This window comes from Anser anser, assembly GCF_964211835.1.
Source record: "Anser anser genome assembly, chromosome: 2".
Lineage (NCBI taxonomy): Eukaryota > Metazoa > Chordata > Aves > Anseriformes > Anatidae > Anser > Anser anser.
The window spans coordinates 83051060-83057350 of record NC_139721.1 but is presented as its reverse complement, the minus strand read 5'-3'; the positions used below and the strand labels follow the sequence as shown (position 1 = coordinate 83057350).

At 44.0% G+C, this 6291-nt stretch overlaps 1 long non-coding RNA gene across 1 annotated transcript in view; it reads right to left on the bottom strand.

The window, feature by feature from the left end:
* Nucleotides 1-865: 865 nt before the first annotated feature.
* The window catches only part of LOC310895030, a 7068-nt gene continuing 1642 nt past the window's right edge, over nucleotides 866-6291 (bottom strand). Inside the window, exons 1-2 of the long non-coding RNA XR_014580368.1 lie at nucleotides 6261-6291; nucleotides 866-3144 (exon numbers count right to left, since the gene is read on the bottom strand). The exon at nucleotides 6261-6291 is cut by the window's right edge and continues 1642 nt beyond it. This is a non-coding gene — a long non-coding RNA (uncharacterized lncRNA). The remainder of the gene's footprint in view (nucleotides 3145-6260) is intronic.

Below are 6291 nucleotides of genomic sequence, written 5' to 3'. Positions count from 1 at the left end.
GAAATTGGAGTTAGTGTAAGGTGTGGACAATGCTCAGGAGTACACTCAAAGCTTAGAATAGAAAGCATTACTGAGTGCTTTTAAAAATTTGTTGTTTCACGGTGTGGTGGGTTGACTTTGAGAGACATTAACAGGCTTGAAAGGTGGGCCTGTGCGAACCTCATGAAGTTCAGCAAGGCCAAATGCAAGGTCCTGTATCTGGGCCAGGGCAATCCCAAGCACAAATACAGGCTGGGCAGAGAATGGATTGAGAGCAGCCCTGATGAGAAGGATGTGGGGCTGTTGGCTGGTGAGAAGCACAACGTGAGCTGGTGTGTGGTGAGAAGCTCAACGTGTGCTTTCAGCCCAGAAGGCCAACTGTATCCTGAGCTGCACCAAAAGCAGTGTGGCCAGCAGATTGAGGAAGGTGATTCTCCCCCTCTGCTCTGCTCTTGTGAGACCCCCACCTGGAGCACTGCACTCAGCTCTGGGGGCCCCCAGCACAAAAAGGCCATGGACCTGTTGGAGAGACCATGAGGATGATCAGAGGGCTGGAGCACCTCTCCTATGAAGACAGGATGAGGGAGTTGGGGTTGTTCAGCGTGGAGAAGAGAAGGTGCTGGGGAGACCTTAGAGCGACCTTCCAGTAACTAAAGGGGAACTATGGAAAACCTGGGGAGAGACTTTGTCAGGGAGTGGAGTGACAGGACAAGGAGTAATGCCTTTACACTAAGAGAGGGTAGATTTAGATTAGATATAAGGAAGAAATTCTTCACTCAGAGTGTGGTGAGACACTGGCACAGGTTGCCCAGAGAAACTATGCATGCCCCATCCCTGGAAGTGTTCAAGGCCAGGCTGGATGGTGTTATAAGTGAGACCATACAAATTTCTTGGTCTATCAGAAATATTTTATTAATTAAGTAAGCAGGCACAAGCAAAACAGCGCTGGGCGGCTGGGGAGCCTCCGCTCCACCACAGCATGCAACTTTCCCTTTTCAGTGTCGCCGTTTTATAGCATCCAAGTTTCGGTTTGTCAGGACTTGTTGGACCTTCTGAAGCTGCGCAGTTCGTTGTTGGGGGTCGTTGTTTTTCTTTCAATGATCATGCGTTGTGCTCGTGTTCAAGGGGGAGGGTAGTGAAGCGGGAAACAGTATTTCACAGAGTCTTTGTTTTACCAAGGATGTTTATCCAACACCCCCTCCCCACTATCTACTTGCTTAGTCTTCCCCCTTAACAAGGTCGTAAATTGCAAAACCTTATCTTCTCAGCAGATCCTCTGAATTCCTTTTAAAGACAATGAACAAACACCCGCTAATTTATCACAATCCCTCCTTTTTCTTTTTCTAACATATTTTGTTCATTGATGAATTTTTGAAGCACTTGTTTGCTCAATATTAAAGTTTCTGCGTCATCCTCCTCCTGTTCAAGAGATTCATATTTCGCACGCACAAGCATAAGGTGAGCTGCCTCTAATCGGTTTTTTTTACAATCGCGATTATTCGATTGAATATACATGGTACAAAAGTTAGTGTTAATATGAGCAGCAACAAAGGTCCTGCTATAGTTGATAGCAGTGTAGTGAGCCAAAGTGAGTAATTAAACCAGGATTCATACCAATTCTGGTGGGCTTCATTTTCTATTTTTCGTTTTTCTAGCCCTTCTCTCAATTTAGTCATTGTATCCCTTACTACTCCAGTATGATCTGCATATACGCAACACTCCTCTCGTAGGGCTGCACACAATCCTCCTTGTTGTAGAAAAATCAGATCTAATCCCCTACGATTTTGTCGTACAGATTTCTCTAAAGCTGATATAGATTGCTCGATACGGGCCAAATCCTCATCTACAGCAATGCGTAGAGAGGTAAATTCTTGGCTTTGTTTTACCAGAGAGGTAATTTCAGTTCCGGCTCCTGCAGCCCCCAGAATCATCAGAGTGGCTAAAGTGACAGCCGTAATAGGCTCTCTCTTCCTTAAGTGTTTTTTTTGCCATAGCATGTTGGATGTACATATACTCCTCAGAATGGTAAAGAATCCTAGGTATAATTACTACCTGTACACAAAAATCATGAGACGAGTTGAACAATTTCAAAGATAAGCATGGAGTTACCCCCAGAGACGAACATACCCATCTGGTGTTATCTGCTGGTATTAACCATTTTTCTTTGTCTAATTGTGTAACATTTTCTGTAATATTGCATAGATGGAACTTCTCACCAGGGACCGTGCCTACGCACCTGCCATTCCCAGTTACTTCCGTTAACGTTATTCCTACATCCCTTCCCCAATTGCATTGTGGGGGATCGGTTTCGTTTGAACGGGTGGTTTCTCCCAGATCCCCAATGGCGTCGTAATATGAGGGCCTTATATCAAGACATAACCAGCAAGGTCTAGGCACGTCTGGATTTGGTTGATTCAACAACTGATAACTAGCATTCATGATTCTCCATATGTTATTCCCGGTCACCCCTTCATTTCTAATCCCATACTCCGGGTTTACTGATTTATTAGCAACCTCCAGTGGTTTAGGGCTATTAGGAGTTAGCATTCTAAAAGCTTGTGTAGGCTGAATCCTCAAAACACTCCCCGACAGTTTCTGATTTGGTCCCACCCGTTGGAGACTCTTAGTCTCTTCCTTCTTTATATAGATGATGCCTTCCCTATCAGTCCCCCAGCAGTAGTTATCTGCTGAACAACATGGTGATCTTCCCATCTAATCAGGCTCCATTTAAAAGGTTTGTGAGGGTGCGCAGACCCAGGAACAGTGTAAACAATCGTACCCATTACTATGTATCGCAAAAAAAAATGGCTAGGGCCCATTTTCCAGAGTTCTTTACCTGGCCACGTAATTCCCCACCGTTTCACTCTCTGCCTCGCTTGTCAGTTCGGTTGCAGCGAACTACAAGGTGCAAGTTCTTCTTGGCAGCAGCAGTGTTCTTCAGGGGAGTTTCTCAGGTAACCGCGACCTTTTTCTGATCAAACAGGGTCCCCTTTCCTCCTTTTTTTTTTACGATACATAGACAGTTAGACCATACTTATCGAGTTCGTTTCAACGTGAGCTTTAAGTCATCAGGGCCTGCGACCGCTTCCCATTTGCTTTTCTGGATCGGTCCTTTCACGCGACTGGCATGCGTTCACCCCTTCTCAGCCGTCCGGATAGCCGTCTCTGTGATAAGTAAAACAACATAGGGGCCTCCCCACCGTGGTGTTAAAGACGTTTCTTTCCATGTCTTAATTAGAACCCTATCTCCAGGTTGTATCCTATGGATTGCTATATCTAGCCACCAAGCCTTTCGCTTGCAACTCCCTCCGTTGGTTCATAAGCTGTATTAAATAAGGTTTTAATTGGATATCCTGTACCTGGGGGTGATCAGATGGCATCTCTAAATCATAAGGCATACCATACAGCCTTTCAAAAGGTGAGATTCCGACATCGGCTCGGGGCTATGTCCGGATATTCAATAGTTCAAGCGGTAAACATTTCACCCAGGAGGTTTTAGTCTCTATCATAAGCTTTGTTAGTTGCTTTTAATTTCACCATTCATTCGTTCTACCTTTCCCGAACTCTGAGGATGCCAGGGAGTGTGATATTCCCATTTAATTCCCAGAGCCTTCATCGTGTCTCGGGATACCTTTGACACAAAGTGTGGGCCTCGATCAGAGTCAATTGCTTCTATTACCCCGTATCTGGGTATGATGCTTTCTAATAATATCTTTACCACGGTTTGAGCTGTGGCCCTTGCCGTAGGGAATGCTTCAACAAAGTTTGTGAGGTGGTCTACAATAACTAATAAGTATCTATATCGCCCCGTTTTTGGAAGTTCAGTAAAATCTAATTGAATCTTTGCAAAAGGTCGATGTGCCAATTCTCATCCTCCTCCCGGGACCCTTTTTCTCATGTGTTGAGCATTTACCCTCCGACAAGTTATGCAATCATTTACGATCCTCTTTGCTATATTATAAATCCCTATACACATATAATATGTGGCAAATTGATCCACCAACGCCTGAGTACCCCAGTGCGTCTGTTCATGAAATCTCCGTAGCACCCTCATAGCTACTGATTTTGGTAACACTTCCCGTCCATCAGGCAGTACCCATTTCCCTTTATCGGTTTTTTTTTTTTTTTTTTTTGAACCCCCATTTGTGTCATCTTGTCTTCTTCTGTATTAGTGAAACAGAGTAAGGGGAGGGGAATGGGTCCATTCGACCACAGGGAGTTAGTCGGCCCGCACTTGTAGCAGTTTTTATAAGGCGGGCTTTCTTCCTCTGAACAATTGCATTCAATCCCATCAACTCCCCATTCACTCCAGCAATCATAACATGGAAATTCCTTTAAGCCTTTCCCACAGTATTAAGTATTATATTAAGCATTATTATATATTATTATATTATTAATTATTATATTAATTATTATATATTAAGTATAAGTATTAAGTATTTCCCACAGTCTGGGCAATCTTCCCTCGTTCTTATAATTCTTATACTCATTAATGCTGCCCTTTTTGCCTCCTGATCTGCTAGATTATTACCCCTAACCTGAGGGGTGAGGCCTTTTTGATGCCCTTTTATATGTACTACAGCAATTTCTTTGGGCTCTCTGATAGCTTGTAAAACCTGGGTAATCAATTCCTGATGTATTAAACCCTTTCCTTGTGAATTGATGAGCCCCCTTTCTTTCCATATTTTACCAAATGTATGTACTACCCCATAAGCATATTTTGAATCTGTATATATTGTACCGCTTTTATTTTTCAACAATTTTAGGGCCTGCAATATGGCATATAGCTCGCAAGCTTGGGCAGACCGGCTAGGGCTCAAAGGTCCAGATTCCACTATCTCAAATGTTTTCTCGTTTACTAACGCGTATCCTGATTTTTGCTTTCCCTCGACTACTCTCGAGGAACCATCCACATATATCTGTTCACCGATGGGTAATTCCACCTCCTCTAGATCAGGTCTCAATTTCGTTTGCTCTTCTATATTTCGGAGGCAATCATGTCCTAAGGACTCATTTGGTTCCCCATAAAGAAATTGAGCAGGGTTCTGTAGGGAGGTTGTTCCTAAGGTTAATTTTGGAGAGGAAATCAAAATTCCTTCATATTTTAATAATCTGGCGTCAGTGATCCATTTCTCTGCCTTCTGTTGCAGTACCCCGCATATATTGTGTAGAGATATTACTTTGATTTCCCCCCCCAAAAGTGATCTTCTGTGCTTCTTCCACTAACAAGGCAGCAGCTACCATTACCTGCAAACAGTTTGGCCAACCCCGGCTAACCGGATCCAATAATTTAGACAAATAGGCCACAGGTTTTTTTTTTGTTTTTTTTTTTTTACTCCCTGCCCATTCTTGGGCCAGCACTCCGTATGCTGTGCCTTCTGCGCTGTTCACAAAAAAAAAAACAAAACAGCCTCCTTAAATCTGGTAAGCTTAACACTGGGGGGGGCGTACTAGTTCCTCCTTTAACTTGTTCAGTCGTTCCTCATCTTCTTTTGTCCATTTGAGTAATCCATCCTTATTCAGCTTGTTATATAAAAATTTAACCTTTCCACTATAATCTTCTATCCATTGTCTACAGTATCCGGTCAACCCTAACAGTTGCCGTACCTGCTTTTTAGTTCGCGGGGATGCTAAAGCCAATATTCCACTGATTCTGCCTGGGTCTAACTTCTTAGTCCCCTTACTTAACTGGTGACCCAGGTACTTTATCTCTTGCTCCACAATTTGTAATTTTGCCCCTCCTTTTTCTTTTAAAGGGTACAGAGGGTACAGATTAATTTGATTCTCTGAGCCAATCCAAAGGCTCGCATATTCGCTCTCCTCTAAACAAAAAGGTTCCTTTGCACTTACATAAATGTTTAAGGCTTGGCAAACCCAGTCTTCAAACGACCCGAATATGGGCCAATAATTTGCCTACCTCCCCAAACTTCAACACAATAATGAATCATTTTTACTTTATCCTTTCCCCGCCTAAAAGGGGAATCACTCCAATTCTTAATCATTAACCCCAGTGGACTATCTGGGGGAATAGGGGGCAACCTAGCACTAGGCATTACCCCACCCATGGGACCAGAAGGCTTACTCTTCTTCTGTCCCATCTTCCGGAGTGCCTTCACACACACACAGAGCCGCTTCCCCCTGGTCGTGGCCCAGTCCCTCGCGGGATGTGGGAACCGCACTACTGAGGGGTCCGCACTCACTTCGTCCGCAATTGGACGTCTCACACAGACGCACTCCGGGATCACCAACCCCAACCGAACGGATCACCGGCCTATACTTACCCACCCCGTGGGTCTTCGTTCGGTCTTCGTG